Source organism: Diabrotica virgifera, chromosome 2, assembly GCF_917563875.1.
Source record: "Diabrotica virgifera virgifera chromosome 2, PGI_DIABVI_V3a".
Taxonomy (NCBI): Eukaryota; Metazoa; Arthropoda; class Insecta; order Coleoptera; family Chrysomelidae; genus Diabrotica; species Diabrotica virgifera.
The window spans coordinates 219599836-219621707 of NC_065444.1; positions in this window are offsets into that span (position 1 = coordinate 219599836).

Below are 21872 nucleotides of genomic sequence, written 5' to 3' on the forward strand. Positions count from 1 at the left end.
AACCGACCTACCCAAAACCGACGCATATGAGCGGTACTAGAAATTAGCAATTAATGAAATCGAGTCATCTCTGGAATATAATTAAACGTACAAGTTTTCGTTTTCTTAATAGTTTTTTTTTAATTTTTTTTTTTAAATTTAAAAAACGAAAAATTTTCAAATCGAGTATTCTAGAAAACGGTGTATCCTATCGACTTAAAGCAAGAGTACCTTTTAGTACAATAATACCTCGCAATTTAATAATCCAGAGTCAAAAGTACTTTAAAATTAAAGATAAAAAAGTTATGCGATAAAGTAACCGTTGTCCTACCCAAAACGGACGCCTATGACCGGTACTAGAAATTCGCAATTAATAAAATCGACTTATCTCTGGAAGGTAAATACGCATACTAATTTTTGTTTTTCTAAATAGAAGCGTTCCGGAGGTATTTAAGAAAGACTAATTACCAGACGCCATCTTCAAATAGCTCTAGCTCCCTTAGGAAGCGTTTTCGGACTAGGTGAACTGGGTTAAGTTGTCTTAAAATTATCTGAGAAATCGCCTGTCTTCGTTTGTTGGTAGAGTTTCTGGACACCCTGTATATCAACGTTTGTTCTAATTCCAAAGATATCAGATCTAAAACAGTTTACAGATTTCAGACGTATTAGCTTAATGAACCACGCCTTATAGGAACTTTTTCACGTAATTATCGCCACAAAATAACTAGAAACTATGTTTGTTTTTAAACCAAGAGGAATGATTCAAATTTACCGCGCTGTAATACTTGCTTGTAATTGGTCCAACCGCAGGCAAGTTTACTCCAGTGTTATAAAATTTTGACACTAATGACATTTATCAAATTTGGACACTTTTGGCATTTCATAGAAAAGGCCATTGAGTACAATAAATCAGCATATCTATGTTTTATAGACCTGACAAAGGCTTTTGATCGCATCCAAGTCGAAGACGTCTTACATTTACTGTATAGAAGAAACATACCAATCAATATTATACAAACCATCGAAAACATCTATTTTCATAATCGAATACAGGCAAAGATAAATGGAAAACTAACGCAGTTTATACCAAAACAAAGCGGAGTCAGACAAAGTGACTCATTAAGCCCACTGCTCTTTAATATAATAATGGACGAAATAATAGAAGCAGTACGTAAAGGTCATGGTTACAGAATGGGGAACAAAGAAATCCAAATATTATTTTATGCAGACGACGCCGCAGTAATCGCCGAGACAGAAGACGATCTCCAAAGATTAACACACATATTCAATACAACAGCCAACAAATACAATATGATAATATCAGCAGAAAAAACCAAATGTATGACAGCATCTAAATAACCACTACGTTGTAAAATCGAAATTGATGGAAAAATAATAAAGCAGGAAGCAAGGTTTAGATATCTGGCAATAGATATAACCAGTTACGGAGATGTTGAAGAGGAAGTACGACAACAAAGCTTAAAAGCAAGTAAAGCGGCGGGATCTCTTAATGACACAATCTGAAAGAACAAACACCTAAGACAAGACACAAAAGCAAGAATCTATAAAGCAGCAATTAGACCTATATTGACATACACGGCGGAGACGACTACTAGAAACAACAAAGATGAAAATACTCCGACGAATATCAGGGAAAACTCTGTTGGATAGGGAGAGAAACGAAAACATAAGAAGATCATGCAATGTAGAAGACATAAATGGATGGGTGACAAAACGGAAACAGGAGTGGAATGAACACATTAGTAGAATGGCAGAGGATAGGATAGTACGAATAGCACGAGATAAGTCACCAAATGGACGAAGAAGTATTGGCAGACCAAGAAAAAGATGGTGCGATAACTTAAATAATTTAGGAGGCTAATATTGAAGAAGAAACAGGCTTTAAAGCCTACATACAAGAAGGAAGAAGAAGAAGAAGAAGAAGAAGAAGAAGAAGAAGAAGAAGAAGAAGAAGAAGAAGGCATTTCATAGGTTAAATAAGTTATATCGGCGATTTTTGTATTTTCTGTGTTATTTCTTTAATATTTAGATTTTTAGTCTGCTTTTGTATAAAAAGCAATTGTTGTTAGAACTTTTTAGCTACGTATTAATATAATATAATATTGATGGAATAATGGATTACCATTGAGGGCCGACATGATCAACCAAAAAAGAAGATGTATTTTGGTGACTTTTCTAATGACTTTCTTGGGTGTGAATCTGTCTTTTTGGTTTACTCCTCTTGGTTAAAAAATAAACCATAGATGTGAATAGATGACATGATCAACAATTCGTTTTTTTTTTCAATGTTTAGACACTTCAGTTTCAGACAATGTTCAGAAAGAAGCATTTCTCGTTGAAGCTTTCAATTTGAAAATGCTAGGATAAGCAAAAGAATATTTTTATTTCATTGGCTATTCATTGACTAATATCAGCGTGCCTTAAATAATATCAAGCATGACTTGCTGTTAGAAAGAATGCAAGAAATGCATAGTAGTCCAGGGCGCATCTGTTTTGAGATGGACGTTGAGAGGTGACTCATTTTTTTTTGCAGAAATTGCTTGAAAATAACTCAAATATTTGAGTTATCCTCCCACTCAAAATGGTCCGGAACATTGTTTAAATAATCAAAATGTCAAAATATGAAGGAAAAATGCGATTTTTTTATTGATTTTTTGATTATAACTTTAAAACTATTCATTTCTGAGAAAAGTTGTACTGACATAAAAGTTGCGTACTTAAATTTCCTACAATATAGAATTGGTTAAAAATTTAAAAAATAGTCACCCTTGTTGCAAAATAGCAATAATTGCGAAAAAACCCATACAAAAACAAGTATTCGCATTTTACGTTTTTCAACCATTTATGCTACACTTAGGAGCTTCATATTTTACCCAGAAAAACTTTATGATATAGTAAAACAACACTGTAAATTTCATTAAGATCGGTTTAATAAATTTTGCAAAATAAATCTTGCAATCCAGCTTTCGCAAAAAAAAATAATTTTTTTTTAAATGTTGCAGGACTGAAAATAAAGCAGATCGCAAGTTGAATTTTTTTTTGCTTATAGAAGTGTACGGTACCTTTCATTTGCAATTTGCAAAATTAAAATCGATTAATTACCACGGCGTCAGGAAATTTTTAAATATTTTTGGTACTACGCGCAGGACAGCGGTGTTCGATTCACACAAGATTTCCACCAAAATTTCTTCCAATCTTTATCTAATATATTATTTTCTTACTCTATATTTTGTTGCATTTTAATATTTTAATTTCACAAAAATCAAACTACTTTTATTATTGTTTGTGAAATATTGTTTAAACAATTGCATATGTTTAAAAATAAAATAAAATTTTACTCTCTAAGTTAAAATATATGAACAAAGAAAGTTTTTGCTAAAAAAGTGTTATTTCAAAGGATAGAGTATGTGTTTTTATTTTGCAATAAACAAATTTATTAATTTATATCGAAATGTAATAAAAATTAAAATGTATCAATCATTATCAAAGGTCATTGGAATGCCCAATCAGAGCAAACTATCGGCTGTCCTGCGCGTAGCACCAATAATTAATGTTTATTTAAAAAATTTCCTGACGCCGTGGTATTTAATCGATTTTAATTTTGTAAATTGCAAATGAAAGGTACAGTACAGTTCTATAAGCAAAAAAAATTTCAACTTGCTGTCTCCTTTATTTTTAGTCCTGTAACATTTTGAAAAAATGAATTTTTTTTTGCGAAACTGGATTGCAAAATTTATTTTGCAAAATCTATTGAACCGATCTTAATGAAATTTACAGTATTGTTTTAGTGTATCATATAGTTTTTCTGGGTGAAATATGAAGGTCCTAAGTCTAGCAGAAATGGTTGAAAAACGTAAAATGCGAATACTTGTTTTTGTATGTTTTTTTTACAATTATTGCTATTTTGCAACAAGGGTGACTATTTTCTAAATTTTTAACCAGTTCTATATTGTAGAAAATTTAATTATGCAACTTTTATGTCAGCACAACTTTTCTCGAAAATGAATACTTTTAAAGTTATAATCAAAAAACGAAGAGAAAAATCGAATTTTTCCTTCAGTTTTTGACATTTTGATTATTTAAAGAATGTTCCGGACCTTTTTGAGAGGGAGGATAACTCAAATATTATTATTTGAGTTATTTTCAAGCAATTTCTGCAAAAAAATTTGAGTCGCCTCTCAACGTCCAAATGTACTAATATTTTTACAGATGCGCCCTGGTCTATAGATGATGCTATAGATGAAAAGTGTGTAGATATTATCCCATATCTATAATAAAGTCAGGTGGCGGGCATGAAAATTAATAATTTATTGATGGAACCATTTGATTTTGTAAAAGAAATTCATTCGGGTTATATCCTGTCTTTAAATAACCTAGGTAAACGAAGCTAAAAATGTTAAAGTTAATGTGGTCACCACCACAATAATTAATCCACAGAGGACCGACAAGCCAAATATGACGATGATGGTGATCAGAACAAAATACAGCAACAATTAAACCTACAATATCAATAGCTATCAATAGGGTTTTTCATCGATTGTTATTTGTTTCGAGCTTCTGTCATGTGTCACATAATATTAATATATCTACGTCATACGTCTTTGGTTTGTATCATTGGTATATACCAGGGGTGGCCATACTGTGGCTCGCGAGCAAATGTGGCTATTTGAATGATAATTTGTGGCTCTTAATAAATGTACCTAAATTACTTTTAATTTTTGTGTTTCAAAATGTCTTAAATTACTGACAATAAATATAAAAGATTAAGTGTAACATCAAGATTTAAAAAACGAGACCCCTTATCGCCGTTGCTCTTCAATTTGGCTTTAAAATATGCAATAAGTGTGTGTGTGTGTGTTTATGTTTTATTGGCACTGGTTTAAGCAATATGCAATAAGTAAAATATCATTTGAGCTAACAGGGGATTTGCTAATCGAAGATCAAAACTATTGTTGGCCTTTGCTGATGACCTAGGTGCAGTCGCTCATTCTACAAGAGACGTGAGAGAAGTGTTTTCACAACCACAACTCGAGGAATAAACAGGTAGTCTGGGCCTTTGAATAAATTAAGAAAAGACGAAATACATGCTAGCAACTAAAAATCCAAGACCAAGAATTAGGCAAAACATAACTATTAATGATCACAACTTCGAAGTAGTAAAAGAGTTTAAATATCTAGGAGCGGTAATCACAGATGACAATCACATAGAAAAAAAATCTCAGCAAGGATAGCTGCGTGGGATCCCTATCATCATTATTAACAGGTAGCAACAAGCGCGGTCCAAGATTGCGGCTGTAATGTTGAATTTTTTGTCGAGATATTTGGCACACATATTCGTAATATAATAAAGAATGGCGGTACAGAGCCCAATTTGAGAAATATGTTAGTATGTGGAAATTACTCTATAACTAACTAAAATATTACAAAAAGGAGCCTGTACCGCCATTAAGAAGAACAAAAATACACTTTCTTCAAATAAACGTTTTTATCCCATGTCTAGATTTTATGTCACATTGGTTTTACTAAAAAATCGATTTTCTACAATAAGAAATCGAACGTGACTGACTCGGCAACATTTAGCGTGCCTATGAGTATAAAAATTATTGTTTTTGATAGTATAATGTCACTGTCAGTGTCGAATAACCGACGCACTGTTGCCTCACTGTTGAAAGTTCGCAGAACTTTCGAAAAACAAAAATATTGATGACGCGCTACTGTTTACTCTTAAGATCTAAGCTGCTAAAAAGATAATCTAAATTAAGACTATTCACTATTCACCTAATTGTTACATATGGAAATGAAACATGGACTCCACATCAGCGGAAAATAAATATGCTGCTGGTTTTTGAAAGAAAAGTTCTCAGAATAATATTTGGTGATGAATTGACTCTGACCATTTCCTGGTCAGAATAAAAATGAGAACAAGGCTAAACACGAGACATCCAAAGCAACGCCAACAAGGAAACAGATGGGACATTTCAAGGCTCGATCTACCTGATAATGAACGCCAATATCAGTCACTGATCCAAAATAAATTGCAGACACTGGAAGAAGAAGAAACATCAACACCAGAATTGACCATAGACCAGAAATTGCAAAATATAACAAACGCCATAGAAAGCGCCGCAGCGGAAACTATAGGGAAACAAAAGAATAACAAGAAGGAAAACCAGTGGTTTGACCAGGAGTGCGAGCAAAGCTTACAGCAGAAAGCAATCAAGAGGCTGGAGTTACTAACGCGACCTACAGAAGAGAACAAGGAAGACTACAACAGAGTAAGGACTCAAACGAGAAGACTTTTGAGAAGAAAAAAGAAACAGTACCTAGTAGCACGAATACAGCAACTCGAGGAGGAACACAGAACCGGTCAGTCTAGACAGTTTTATAGGGACATAAAAACAATGACGGGCAACACGATCAACAGCCCAAGATTTATAAAAGACGATGCAGGACAATTGCTCACAGACGATGAAGAGATAAGCCGCCAATGGAGAAAGTATTTTGAGCAACTCTTAAATACAGAAAACCCCACAACGACAGGGCAACAAAGACAGTACCAGTTAGCCGAACCTGAAATACCAGGGCCCACACTAGCTGAAGTAAAGTCAGCAATTTCGTCCCTAAAAAACCATAAAGCCCCAGGCCCAGACGGCATACAGGCGGAACTACTAAAAAAAGGGGGAGACAAACTACATCTTGAGATATATCATCTTATAAGAGAAGTCTGGGAAAGAGAAGAAATACCGAAACACTGGCATGAAAGCCATATAATACCTATTCACAAGAAGGGAGATAAACAAATATGTCGGAACTATAGAGGAATATCGTTAATTAATACAGCATACAAGATTATATCCATAATACTGTTTAGAAGACTAACTCCATACGCAGAGGAAATAATAGGCGACTACCAAAGCGGATTCAGACCGGGAAGGTCGACTATAGACCAGATCTTCGTCCTACGCCAGGTGTTGGAAAAAAACTGGGAATTCAACCGCGATGTACACCAAATCTTCGTGGACTTCAAACAAGCTTACGATTCTGTTAGCAGAGAAGCATTGTGGGAGACTATGGTAGAAATGGGAGTACCTGGAAAACTGGTACGATTAGCAAAGGTGAGCACGGAGAACGCTTCCGCACGAATCAGAATTGGCAGCACCACGTCGGAGGAATTTCTCATTGACACCGGACTTAGACAAGGAGATCCTCTCGCCCCCCTGCTGTTTAACTTCGCACTGGAACATGCAGTAAGGAAAGCTCAGCCACAACTGACAAACGGATTTGCCGCCCAAGGATCAAAAATACTATTAGCCTTTGCGGATGACGTGGACACAATTGCACAATCCACCAGAGATGCAAAAGAAGTTTTCACCCTATTCGAGAACGGAGCCAAGGAAGTTGGTCTTAAGGTCAACGAGGACAAGACCAAGTACATGGTGGTTACGAAGAACCCAAGGCCAAGAATTTGACAAAACGTAACAATTAATAAATACAATTTTGAAGTCGTCAAAGAATTTAAGTACCTGGGAGCGATCATAACATCTGAAAATAACTATGAAAAGGACGTGGCAGCCAGGATTATTGCAGGAAACAGGGCATATTACTCATTAAGGACCCTACTTAAATCAAAAATACTCTCAAGACCAGCAAAAATAAGAGTATATAAGACAATAATTCGTCCCACAATAACGTATGGAAGCGAAACATGGACTCTGAATCAGCGGGAAACAACAAAATTACTGGTACTTGAAAGAAAGATACTGCGGACTATCTATGGGCCTTGCAGAGAAGAGACAACAGGAGAATGGAGAAGAAGACACAATGATGAACTCCAGACAATATACGTAGATGAAAACATAGTACGCTACATTAAATCAAACAGAATACGATGGGCGGGTCACGTACTAAGATCAAGTGACGAAAGACTTTTAAACGCCACATTCTGGGAAAGGCCCGATGGAAAAAGGTCAGTTGGTCGCCCAAGAAAGAGATGGAAGGACGCAGTAGCCAGCGATCTACGCAAAATGGGAGTACAGCAATGGGAAATAGCTGCTCAGGACCGACAACAATGGAGGGAAATAGTAAACGCGGCCAAGACTCACATAGAGTTGTAGAGCCAAATGATGATGAAGATGATGATGATGAATTGACAGGAGAGTGGAGAAGGCGCCGCAAAGCTGTATTCTGAAAACATCGTCAAAGATATAAAAGCTAAGATAAGATTGGCAGATCATGTGGTAAGATCAGAGAAAGTCAGTGTTAAGGGCAGTGTTTTTTGAGAGACGGTAAAAGATCAGTCGTTCCGGAAAAAGATGGAAGGATGATGAAGAATCGAAGTATGTATCCTGAATTAGTAAAGGCTGCTTGTAGAATTATTTGCATATTTGAAACAATGATGTGAACCATTTTATTTCACTGCAGCTGCTTTCACAAGTCGTGAAATCCAAACACCGAGAGAAAAATTTAATACACTTTCTAAATAACTGTTTAATTGCGGCTCGCTAAAAATTTCAAATTTTGAAAAATGGCTCGGAATCAAGTAGCTTGGCCACCCCTGGTATATACCAATAACGTATGACGTAGATATATTAATATTATGTGACACATGACAGAAGCTCGAAACAAATGACTGTGAATGAAAAGCCCTCCCTATAGCTCAAGCACTAAAGATGAATCAGATACACTAATATGTAATTTTAGTAACAATCTATTAAATGTTTAAAATAATATTAGTGGCCATTTGTATACTAAACAACCAATTTATATATTTTAAAACATGGCAACCTTCTAATTTTTTGTAAGAAACATTTTCGTACTACCTGCACTACTTTAATACCTCTATTATTATTCTGATCTCGAACATTCGCTGGTATGTGAAGTATCTGAGAGGCATCTCAACTATCTCCAATTATATATCTACGTTTTTTAAAAGTCCTTGTGTTCGTGCCGACAAGAAGAATGAGCGTGTTTTGCTTCAAAAGGATATTTTTTTAGGTATTACGAAAATGCATTAAATTTTAAGTAGAATTCAGCGTTATACGAAAAAACTACATATTTATGTTGTAGTACTGAAATGAGTGGAGTGTAGGATGATTTCTTGAGTTAAAGATGTAATAAAAATGGTTAAAGATGTAAAAATTTCTTGGGAAAGATGTAAAAATTGTAGGAAATCTTTAGTTTGTAAAAATTTTATCCAATTTTTTTTAAACCAAAATGCTTCAAATTTAAATTTACACGTGGTGTAGATCTGTAACTTTCTCTGATTATCTTTTTCCTTACAGTTTTCACATAATCTGTCAGGGCCGTTCCTAGGGTAACTGCCGTCCGGGTGCGAGAGTAATTTGGCCGTTTTTCCGCTATCCTTAAACAAGAGGCTTGGATATTAGTGCACCCTATGTAACCCACAGCTGAATCTTATGCTTGTGCGTCACAGTGTTGCCATACTGTTTTCTTTATTTGTTTCATAATTTCAATCAATGTTAAATGTACCTACAAGAACAATAGGGCTTTTCATCGATTGTCATTTGTTTCGAGCTTCTGTCATATGTTGTATAATCTGTGTATAATATTAATATACACGGATTATACGACATATGACAGAAGCTCGAAACAAATGACTGTGAATGAAAAGCCCTTTAGAATAATTTTATAAAAACGTTTACTTCTCCGTCATTGTACCAGGTATTATAGAATGACAAATGAGGTGTTCAAAACTTTACTTTATTGGTGTTTCAAATTTCAAAAGTTTTAATTTATTATAATCATTCATCTGTTTGATTTATCTATTTATCTACTTTTTTATAACGATTTAAATTAACTTCGATTTAAAAACATTTTTACAGTTTATCTTCATTGACCTATTTTGTTTATCAGTTAATCTTCTTTTTTATAACAATTTTCAGGTAACTTTGATTTAAAATGCCTCTTTTGAGCTTTTTGTATTAAAAAAAAAAAGAATGTGTGTGTACTTTGTACGCACGTAAGAAGTTATACTTCTATTATATGATTATATGATTATATGACTATAAACGAAATTAATATACTTTTTATTTATATTTTATTTAAATATTAAATTAATTTATACTTACTACTTCTCAAACATTTTTATTAAAACAGTGCCAAAAATTAAAATAATAAAAAAATAAAACACACACAAACACATTAAAAATGCCACAAATGATTTCTGAACATTAATTGTCGGAAAAATTTTTAACTAAATACGTATTTTCTGAAAATAAAATTATATAATAAATATACTTCATCACAATCATAAAATGTATAAAAAAAAATAAAAAAATAAAAGTTTCTATTGGGATTCGAACCAACTTACCACGCGGCTGGTATTTGCGTTGTATTGGGATTCACTCGCATTAAAACTTCGCCACAGAGACAGCTTGTCATTATGTGCGAAGATCGTCTAACTAAACAGATTAACCTTTTGACATTTTTTACTTATGTAAATCAAATTATTTTGATTTTGAATTGAAATGATTTAGAATTGAAAAAATACAACAAAACATAGAGTAAGAAAACAATATATTAGGTGAATATTGATAGACATTTTGATGGTAATCAAATTATGTAAATAAAAGTATTACATACTACTTATGTATTTTGGTAGGTTCAAGGTAGGTATCGGAGCCCGTATAACGACTAATAAATTTGGCAATCACTTGCGTCGTGCAAAGTGGCTATGTTCAAATATCATAACAAAATTTGATCAACTATTTATAAAACACTTACCAGTGAAAGATTCTTTAGCTTTGAATAAGCGAGATCTGCGGCAGGCATACTAGTCACAGTTTGATGAGCTTTCACATTGGCATGCAACAATCATCTCTTCTATGTAAATAAGTCCAAAAATATAATATGAAAACTATTTAAAAAGGCAGTATAACCATTAACTAACTTTTTGTTTGTTGTTTCTCTTCCTACAAATTTTAAAACGCAACAAGCATACATTAGGTTTGTTCCAACACGACCGAGAACCGTCACGAAACGGTAACGCTCCTGCGCAGTAAACAAAATCCGTTCCAACAAAAATATTATCGTCATCGGATCGTCCATCCCACTGTTCCAACAAGAATTGTGATCTTTTAGTGACGGTTTCGTGATGACCATTTCAGTAATCGGGAAATAGGGTTTTTCATTGATTGTCATTTGTTTCGAGCTTTTGTCATGTGTCACCTAATATTAATATATCAAGGGCATACGTCTTTAGCTTTTATCATTGGATATACCAACAACAAAATAGATATTGATAGATAAATCAGTTATCAGTCAGGTAACCGTTCCAACATCGGTTTCCAAATTACCGTCATGGGACGATAACTGGGCGATACAATTACGAACATGCGCACAACAAACGTTACAGTAGTTTCGTGACGGTTTCTGGACCGTCCAAAAGTTCATGTTGGAACAAACCTATTATAACCAAACCACAGTCCCACAGCTGCCATATTGGATAATTTTTGTCATGTCATTTGAACATCCAATCAGAACAAAGTTATAATGCGCATGCGCCCGGTCGCTAGGTTTTACTATATAAAATTTCACCGTCATTACGCCCGTAAAGAAGTATAACTTCAAAAAACTTTACTTTATTGGTGTTTAAAAACTCTTTTTAATTTATTATAATTATTTATCTATTTTTTTATAATTAACATCCCTCTTTTGAGCTGTTTGTAAAAAACAAGTAATTGAACTTCATCCTATTAGACGAAGTCGTAATTGGACAACTAAGTCCAAGGTTTTCACCCAAAGTAATCGAAAGTAGAACTGGAAGTCGATATTTGAACCCTTCCTGTAACTTTGCGTCGACTTATATACGATTTTACTAATTTTGAGTCATATTTACTAAACTGTGGGTCATAATTGTTTAGACAGAAATGAGTTCAAAATCGAAATTAAAGATTCAAACTCGACTTTTCAATACGTTTCGATTGATATGTTACATGTATTTCTGCGACTATAATATGGCACTTCCGGTTAGAACCTTTTAACCGGAAATGATATAAAAACCAAAATTCTACATTTGTTCTAATCTTGGTAAGGCACGTCGAATAATATATCGCTTATACTATTTCGGTGACTTTAAAACAGTACTTACGGTACAGTCAGTATATGTATTATGCTATGGTATGCTGCTAATTTGTGTTGTGTAGGATGGGATGATGAATTGTGTATAAATGTGTCAGGATCATCCCATCCTACACAACACAAATTAGCAGCATGATACATAGACTGACAGAAATTCCCATGTCAAAAAATAACTTCGAGACTGAACTGAACATCATTAAACAAATAGCAGTAAACAACGGTTATAACGAACAAACAATTAACAAAATTTTAAACCAAAAACTCCATAAGAAAGCCCTGAAATTAGTCTATCCACCACCACAGAAAGAACTCAGTACCTTCTGCTCTATCACATATACTGGCAAGATAACAACAAAAATTGCCAGATACATAAAAAAGAAAGGAATAGCACCAGCTTTCAGAGCTAACAGCAACTTAAGCAAATATATTAAGAACAATAAGACCCGAAAGAGAAAATAACTAGGTACAGAGTGGTGTTTACAAACTAAATTGTGGTGACTGTCCGAAAACTTACATCGGTCAAACTGGCAGAACCCTTGACAAACGGATAGCAGAACACAAAAGGGCTTTCAACAATAGAAAAACAGACACTTCTACATACGCACTTCACCTTCAAGATCATAATCATTCTTTTAATGTAGAGTTTCAAATTCTGCATATTCAAAATAAAGGCCTTAAGCTATCTTTATTAGAATCTATGGATATTAATAAATTAAAAAATGCAGATATAATTCTGAATGACCAACTCGAGACAAACAGCTCCTCACTCCTCAACCTCTTCACTTAAAGACTTTAAAAAGGCAAACACATAGTAAACTAAATCACTTGAGAAAAGTACTCTGCTGAAACAGCTGTATTCACATAGTTATAATAAATTTTGTGGAAGTATAGAAAACAAACGTTTTCAGTGTTTTATTGTTAGATAAGCAACAGATAAGCAATAGATCAAGCAACGGTCGAATCCATCAACTCTTATTGTTCACTTTTTCGACTGAGATTAGACGAACTTACGCCTGGTAAACAGCTAGACGGAGCCTTAAAAATCGGTTTCCATAGTAAGTTGCAGTTTACAATTTAAAATGTTGTATTTTTGGCGTTAAATTGTTAATAATTTAAAAATTCCGCCAAATCCACTCCAGAAATCGTTTTGGATATCGAGGTCCAAAAAATAAAAAATAAATTGTCAGATATCTGGCCGGGACAAAGTTACATGAATACCTTATTGCTCTGGACTATTATACTTGTATACTTTGTAATTCTTTCCTCATGTATATACAATTTCTCATTAAAATAATTACGGTTTTCGTACATATTTTAAATATAATAATGCAGCTTTTTAACCGAACCGCCGCATAATAGGAACAATTTCTCATGTAAGTACTTAGTAGACACGCCCGCTGTAATGTATTTCTTGAACATTACAGTGTAACTGTATCCTACGGTATTAAAGTATGACAAATTAATTATACCGTGCGGCGTCTGTATACAATTTTTACATTACGGAATCAATTTAATACCGTGCCGCCCATGAATGGAACGAAATGGAAAACGAACTAGCCCATATGTCGAGAATAATAAATATAATAAGTAGTTCTAAAACGTAGAATTATATTCCGAACACTATTTTTATAATACAATAATTATACCAGATAATTATACCCAGATTTATAAAGTTATTGATGGAAATACATTATTGGAAGAATATATGAGAAGCTTTAAAAAGGGAAAATCCCTAAAAATAAAGAAAATTCAAATTAGGGAGCAGAAGATTTTAAAGAAATACTACAAGAAAATGCACAAGAGAAAACGGTGGACGAAGAAATGCAGTTAGAATTAAAAGAACATATGCAGAAAATAAATATATTAATTATGAACGCAAGCATAAATGAGGAACTAACGCGTTGGAGGATGGAGAATTAGAGAGAATTGCAAATGTATGAAGAACAATTAAACTGCTCGTCAAAAGTTAGGGATATAGAAAATTCTGCTGAATTTTCGTAGTCAATTTTTTCGTGAACAGATTAACGGATTCCGCAAATTTTTTTTATTATTTTAGATTTTTCTTTAGTATTTACACAGTTATGCAAAGGTTTACTTAAACTTTTTTTTTGTACTTATACCGGGTGGAAGAAAAGAAATGTTTTTCTTATGTTAAGTTTGAGACGCCCTGTAGGGAGGACGAGGTACAAATGTGAGTATACATCGAAATCGTATTGTAGTCTTATGTTTTGTGAACATTTTGTTTTTTGAATGTCCCTGATATCTTTAGAAACAAAAAAAAAATAAACGGTTTTGTAATATAACATGTGTTTTAACCGAAACAAAAGTTTGAGACACCTTGTAGGGAGAACAAGGCACAAAGGTGAGTATACCTCGATATTATGTTGTAGTCTCATATTTTGTGAATATTTTATTTTTTTAATTTCTCTAATATCTTTAATAACAAAGAAACTAGACGGTATTACTCTTTAATATGTGTTTTAACTGACGACATGCATCACATCACAAATGTGAAACATAGAAACACATATTAAAGAGTAATACCGTCTAGTTTCTTTGTTATTAAAGATAACAGAGAAATTAAAAAAATAAAATATTCACAAAATACGAGACTACAACATGCCTTTTTTCCCTACAAGGTGTCTCAAACTTTTGTTTCGGTTAAAACACATGTTAAATTACAAAACCGTCTATTTTTTTTGTTTCTAAAGGTATCAGGGACATTAAAACAACAACATATTCACAAAACATAAGACTAAAATACGATTCTGATATATACTCACATTTATAGCTCGTTCTTCCTACAGGGTGTCTCAAACTTAACATAAGAAAAATATTTCTTTTCTTCCACCCGGTATAAGTACAAATAATTACACTTTTATAAAAAAGAACTTTTTTATAATAAAACCTTTTTATTATTAATTTATAGGAAAGAATATAAAATAATTTAACGATAAACGATTTAACGATAAGATGCTTAAAATTCCAAAAATTAGACTCTAATAAAAAAGTACTTACCTTCTTTTTTCTGCTCCTAAACAATACAATATAACAGTTTTATAATATTTAAACTACACCTTCTAACACACGAATTCTATAATTTTTAATCTTAAATTTTATTTTTCAGAACTCTTGTTCTACTCTTAAACACTACGTCTTCATTTATCACTTTTATGATATTTAACAAACTGCACAAGAACTGCACCTCTTGACACAAGTTTTTTATAATTTTTAATATTTAAAAAAAACTACCCATTTATTTTTCAGATTTTTTATGTAAGCAAACTAGACCTGATAGACATTTAAATATTCAAAGTTTTCACAAATAAAATATGAAATTAATATGACATATAAAGTAACGCCATCTATAGGGCTTTTCATCGATTGTCATTTGTTTCGAGCTTCTGTCATGTGTCACATAATATTAATATATCTACGTAATACGACTTAATACGTCTTTGGTTTGTATCATTGACAATACCAATAACGTATGACGTAGATATATTAATATTAGACGACACATGACATAAGTTCGAAACAAATGACTGTGAATGAAAAGCCCTATTAAAAGTAAACATCAACCGAGTAAACTAGTAGCACCATCTTTTGTATAAAACCACGGCGAAATAACAAGAACCAACACATTGCATTGGTGTGGTGACTCGTGGTGCGACGATATCTCGCAGTGATAGTTAATATGCTGCATTATTTTATTAACTCAGCCGGCTGCTGTTTCTGTCGTTGTAATATGGTCTTTCAACCAATTATGGGATATATCAGATTTTTATCAACATCCTAAGTGCTCTTAACTTTGTTGCAAACACACGCTAAATACAGTTACTGTAAATAACATAGTGTAGTTTAAACTCCGAGGTCCAGATTATAATTCCAAAAATTACACTAGTATACAAAAGTACTTTTTATAATACCACGGTTGTTTAAAATTGCATAATATAAGGTTTGTTCCAACACGACCGAGAACCGTCACGAAACGGTAACGCTCCTGCGCAGTAAAGAAAATCCGTTCCAACAAAAATATGATCGTCATCGGATCGTCCTTCCCACTGTTCCAACAAAAATTGTGATCTTTCGGTGACGGTTTCGTGATGATCATTTCAGTAATCGGGCAAATGCATAATGTGCTGGTTGGACTGACTTGAGCACTAGGATTTAATTCTTTAAATTTTTTGAGCCTTTGATCGACTAAAAGCACACAAGCTGTCACCAACAAAAATGACAAATATATGATTACCGTCATGGGACGATAACTGGGCGATACAATTACGAACATGCGCACAACAAACGGTACAAGTAGTTTCGTGACGGTTTCTGGGCCGTCCAAAAGTTCATGTTGGAACAAACCTATAATAATTAACTTATAAAGTATGAATTTAAAGTATATTAACATTTAATTATGTATTAAAGAAATTAAAAAAAGGTAGCGACAGGTAGGTCTCGAACCCAGGACCTCCTCATCTACGGCCTAACGTTCTACCACTGAGCTATCAGGTCTCAATGTATTATCCCTCGTTAAAGCGGTATTTAAATGTCATAGCATTAGTCACATTTTTAAAATAGTTTGAAATTTAAATAAAATTCATTTATCCATACAATAGCAGGTAATAATGGTTTTTCTACCAATTATGGGATATATCAGATTTTTATTAACATCCTAAGTGCTCTTAACTTTGTTGCAAACACACGCTAAACACATTTACTCGAAATAACATAGTGTAGTTTATCTCCGAGGTACCACGGTTGTTTACAATGGTATATATTATAATAATTAACTTATAAAATATGAACTTTAAGTATATTAACTTTTAATTATGTATTTAAAAAAATAAAAAAGGTAAGCGCCACGTAGGATTTGAACTCAGGTCATGTAGATCTCCCGCCTAACGCACTTCCACTGAGCTATCGGCTCTAAATGTCTTGACTTACGTTAAAATGGAATTCAAATGTCATAGTTAATATAAAATGTCATAAAAATTCACATTTTTAAAATAGTTTGAAATTTAAAAAAAAAATCCATTTATCCATACAACAGCAGTTAAATATTGCATTGTTAGTCAGCTCTGAGCTATCCTGAAAATTTCAAGTACCTAGTTAGCCCAGAACTATTTTTAAAATGGATTACAAAATTTGCGGAGTCCGTGACACCAACCAAGCCAAGTATATAAAAAGGTTTTAAAAATAAGTTTGAGTAAACCTTTTCACAATTGTGTAAATACTAAAGAAAAATCTAAAATAAAAAAAATAGCGGAATCCGTCTGCTCGAGAAAAAATCAACTATGAAAATCAGCATAATTTTCTATATCCCTAGCTTTTGACGAGCAGTTTATTAGGGAATCATTGAAGAAGACACGGCCGGAAGTTGGACGGCCTGAAACTACACAAAGGAGAGACATCCTAACACTACCGTAGGTAAGAATATTTGACAGAAGATATAAGACATGGACAACGTTCCATGATTTATTCACAAAGTTGATTCATGAAAATAATAATCAACTATTGAACGCAGAAAAATGCAGTATCTCAAAACACAATTAAAAGAAAGACATCACTATAGCTTTCCTCCAGACTTTTGGATTTATAATATACGGATGCAGCAATTCATCATCTTTACGAGTCACTCTACGGTTTTTAGTCAAAAGTTCTTTATTTTTTCATTATCTTTCATTTGGTGAATCGCGCATATCTTCTACCTAGAAGAAGCAACAGTTCCATCAAGGAAAATAGAAAAACTGGATTAATACATAACGTTTCGCAACAAAGAAATAGATTCAGTAGTTATAAGAACTGGGTATATATAAAATTAGGATTACATAGAAAAGTAAGGCAATTTTGAATTAGTTTTACAATAGAGTATGGCTGACCCAGCCTGATTGAAGACGGTCCTGTCCTGTAGAATCTTCTGTATAAATTCAATTTAATATCAACGTGCCGCCCATGGCCCATGAATGGAGCGAAGTATTGCGTGAACTTACGTTCAAAATGCTAGTTTCTCAGTGAAGTCATGCCATTCTTCAATTTAAGTTTTTCCTTTTTTTCTTAATATTGGAATGTTGCTGGCAGCTGGTACATTAAACTGTGAACGGCTTATCTTCTTGTACCTGCTCACTATGTAATTTATTGTTTTAATCATTTTTTTATTTTTAGATTTTAGGTATAACCGATTGGTGTGTGTTTCTTTTTCCAAAAAGAATTTGGGATTTATTAGCAACAATGCGCCTGTGGGGTGATTAAAGATATTTATGTGTATGTTCGGATTATGCTAACATGTTCAACATTTTTCCCTTTTTGGATAGAATAATTGTCACCAAAAAAATTAACTTTTTTTGTTTTCGAAAAATAGCCTGTTTTTCTGCTTAAAGTGTTTTTATGATTTATATATTAAAAATGGTAGTTCCATTCTAATCCATTCTATAAGTAACTATGCCATTATCTGCCATTATCTGACAACGTTGTTCTTTGCAGATGATCATGTACTAATTGCAATTGGGGATTTCTAATGTCGGTAATAAAAGTTGCACTATTTATTTTCTATAAACCATTTTGATCTAAAATTTTCCAGAACACTTCTTTGTACTCTCTATTTTAACATAAACGTGATTAAAAGGCTAAATTTTAAATTTCGTCACTAAACTTTTGCGATTAAACTTTGCAATACACAAATCCGCACCTTTTCCTTTGAAAAATTCATAACCTTTATCAGAATAAGAATTAAAACTTAAAGCAGGTACCGTTGTCTTCAAAAATGTTAGAGCTATATACTGTAAAAATTTCAGAAAAAAATATTAAAATTGAACAGAGTTGTAGCGAGGTAAACGGAAAAAAACGTGATTTCTTTTTTTTTATTTTTAGGTTAAAATTGCGATTTTGACAATGTTCCCCCGCATAAAATTCAGTATAAACCTCATTTTCGTTTTCAGCACCTTCAAAAATATAAAGTATGAATAAAATTAGCCATTTACCTCTCCGTGGTCAGTACCTGGTCATTTTAGGGGTATCTCCCGCTCGTCTACATGTTATGCATCTTCTGTTCTGTACATTTCTTTAAATACTAATATGTATATAAATTTCTATAGTGTTGGAAGGGGGCGGCAAGTATTCAGTTGCACACGGGCGGCCAACACCTTAGCGGCTGTCCTGATTTCAAAAACATAATATATGCGAATAGACAGTGAAGACGAAGACCCGGATTTGAAAATTAGACAAATATAAAGGTGCTACGAATACAAAAATATTTGGGAAGTATTATCTTCAGTAAAGGAACAACATAAAGAACGAGATATCGATTACAGTGTGCCACAAGGCAGGAAGAGTGTTCGATACTTTGGAGCGAATTCGATACTTTGGTCCAACACAGCTACTTTGAAAACTAAAATGACAATCTATCAAGTAATAATTGTAGAGCCCATTCTTACATATGGAGCAGAATGTTGGCAAATGACAGCAAAAGGAAAGAAAAAGTTGACACGGTTAAAATGGACTACCTGAGAAGAGCTTGTCCTATATCAAGAGCAGAACGTATACCTAATACTGAAATTAGAAGAAAAACGGATAAAGTAAATAAAACTTCGGAAAAAATAGAAACTATACAGTTAATATGGTATGGATAGGTGCAACAAAAGGACAGATAGCCAAAAAGAGCTATGGAATATAATCCAAGTAATAGAAGGGAACTAGGAAGACCAGTGAAGTCTTGGATATGCTACCGGCCAAACCCGATTTTAGGACAAACTAGTTTGGCCTAGGCCAAACTAGTTTGTCGTGATATATATACACACTTCAGGCCAAACTAGTTTATCCCAGGGGCGTCATTTGATAGGGTCAGGGGGGCATTTGCCCCCTGACCCTGAAAATGACTGAAATTTACAAAAAATAGATCAATTTTGTATTATGTTTGCATATATAATGTATTGTATATATAATGTTTGCCCCCTAGTATAATTTCAAATGACGCTCCTGGTTTATCCTGATATAATAAAGACTCACACTTAAGGATAAACTAGTACGGCCTAGTCTAAACCAATTTAGCCGAGTCGAAAGTAATTTAGAGAGCATGTAAGGACTTTTACATGTGGGGAATTCCCAAATCACGTCCTAACAGGGAAGATATTGATACATGCTATAAATCAATATATTCTTGTATAATTAAATAATATAAAAAATAATAAATAAAAGGATGAGGTTTTCTCCAAAAATTAAAAGAAAATATATTACGAATAAAATCGAGTACGACTTAATATTGTTTTCACCAATTTTAAAAAAATGTGAAAACGTTGAATTATCCACATCCGTCTGCCGTCCGTCCGTCTGTCTGTCTGTCCGTGAACTCAACTCCTTCGTCATTATACCAGGTAGAATAACAAATGAGATGTCAAATGAAAGCTTATAATCCAAGGATAGTACTAAAGGTGAGAAATTTGACCTAGGCTGTCTGTCCGTTCGACCGCGAATATAACTCAATATTACTGTTTGTTTGTTACGAATAATTATAATTTTAATAAAAATGATTACTTTTCCAAGAACAATAGTATATTGTACAACAAGTGAGAAAATATTGTTGATTTGTGAATAAAATTGATGATCGTTTTTTGAGACAACGTGCTCTCAGAGATAAGAGAGTCACCAGCAATTTGTTCGAAATGTCGCGATATCGTCTAGAACAGTTAGAAGACGTTTACATGAAGCAGAATTGAGCAACAGGAAACCGGCCAAAAAACCCTTGCTTACCAGAGAACACAGGGTTCAGAGATTGCGAAGGCGAGGAGAAAGGTTTGCCAGCTGCAATATCTCACCTAAAGTACCTTTTGGTGGTGGCTCTAAAATGTTTTGGGGGAATTTGTTTTGAAGCTCGTACGGAGTTGGTCCCCATACGTACGAAGTCTATGAATGCCCATTATTACTTAGACAACATTATTGTCAAACATGTAAATCCTTTTGCTCCGTTTCTTGGACCTTATTTTTTATTCATGTAAGACAACGCTCGTCCTCATGTGGCTCGACAGGTTATTGGCTACCTAAATGACGTTGATATTCCATTATTAGAGTGGCCACCTAACAGTCCGGACATGAATCCTATAGAGCATCTATGGAACTATCTCAAAAAAAGATTCGAAATCGTAGACCCCCTATTGCCAATCACAACCAACTCATTGAGGCCGTTATTGAAGAACGGGAGAATATTCCGCAAGCTTTTGTTGAACATTTGATATCAAGCATGCCTCGACGCATAAATGCAGTCATAAGAAGTAGAGGAGGGCCTACACGGTATTAGTGTTGACCCAGATGCATTTTATTGTGTTACTTTACTGATTTTTTTCTTTTTGCAATTTGGAGTTATGCTAGCTTATTTACGCATTTCCGGCAAAAACAAATTTTTAAAGAAACAATAAGGCAAATTAAGGTCATGATAAAGTCATGTTGGACTTATTTTTGTAGGTGTTTATTATTATTTCAATGTAACTTAGTTTTATTTTGTGTTTATATTGTAAATATTTAGATTAATTAAAGTGGTGCGTTAATTTTGTCCAGGAGTTTATAAACACTGATTTTTTCACTCATACAATAGACCATTCCAGGGTGACGTCATTTGACAGCGACTGGTGGGCAAAATATTGTAAACAAACTAGGTTAAGTGTTGAAAACCAGTGTTTAATTTAAGAATATGATTAAAATACCAGCGTTTTGTTCAGTTTGAAAGTGTTCCAGTAAAGGTAAAAGAGATAACATAAGTTTTTTTATAATACCAGCCGCATTTAAAG